Source organism: Silene latifolia, chromosome Y, assembly GCF_048544455.1.
Source record: "Silene latifolia isolate original U9 population chromosome Y, ASM4854445v1, whole genome shotgun sequence".
Classification (NCBI taxonomy): Eukaryota; Viridiplantae; Streptophyta; class Magnoliopsida; order Caryophyllales; family Caryophyllaceae; genus Silene; species Silene latifolia.
The window spans coordinates 276,835,747-276,836,601 of record NC_133538.1 but is presented as its reverse complement, the minus strand read 5'-3'; the positions used below and the strand labels follow the sequence as shown (position 1 = coordinate 276,836,601).

Genomic DNA, 855 nt, shown 5'->3' with positions numbered 1-855 from the left:
CACAATTCTCACATATCCCACTTGGGATTGATGAAGATGCCACCATGGCATTAACATGATGCTTTGTTGATTTTGAGGCTTCTTCAAGCTTAGCCATAGCCTTCTCAAACTTCAAGTTGATGGTATCAATAGGAGCACTAAGTTGAGCACCCAATTGAGTAATAGAGTCCACTTCATGCTTTCCTCCTCTAGTAGTCTTGTGAGGTCTACTATATTGTGAATTATGAACCGCCATTTCCACAATCTTGTTCCAAGTTTGATTATCGTCAACTTCGGTGAACATACCATTTGATCCCATATTGAGAATGTTTCTTGAGTCTTCAGAAAGACCATTCCAAAATTATTGTACCAAGAACCACTCGCTAAGTCCATGATGAGGACATGCGCGACAAATTTCTTTGAATCGCTCCCAAGCTTCATACAAAGATTCTTTGTCCCTTTGCTTAAAACCCGTAATTTGAGCTCTTAGCATGTTAGTCTTTTCCGGAGGGTAGATTTTTTTGTAGGAAGCTAGAGCCAATTTCTTCCAAGAGTCAATTCCAAGAGCGGCCTTATCAAGGCTCTTCAACCATTGTTTCGTGGTACCAATTAGAAAAAAAGGAAATAAGACCCATCGAATTTGGTCTTGAGTCACTCCGGTTTGTGGAATCGCATCACAATAGTCACAACAAGTCTCTATGTGAGAATGAGGTCTTCACTAGGCATCCTCCCAAATTGGCTTTTTCGACTAATTGGATAAATACGGATTTTGCAATGAAATTTCCGGTTAAGTGTTATGGTGTGGGAGTACCATTGGGTAGGCTCTCCTCGGTTGGTACGGAATGTGATGAAAACTTAGGCATTGTGGGTTGATTG

The 855-nt window shown here is 40.8% G+C and overlaps 1 non-coding gene across 1 annotated transcript; it reads left to right on the top strand.

The window, feature by feature from the left end:
• The first annotated feature begins 365 nt into the window (after positions 1 to 365).
• LOC141634920 (small nucleolar RNA R71) lies at positions 366 to 472 on the top strand. The gene has a single exon (XR_012539634.1). It is a non-coding gene; the product is annotated as a small nucleolar RNA R71 (small nucleolar RNA).
• Positions 473 to 855: the final 383 nt, after the last annotated feature.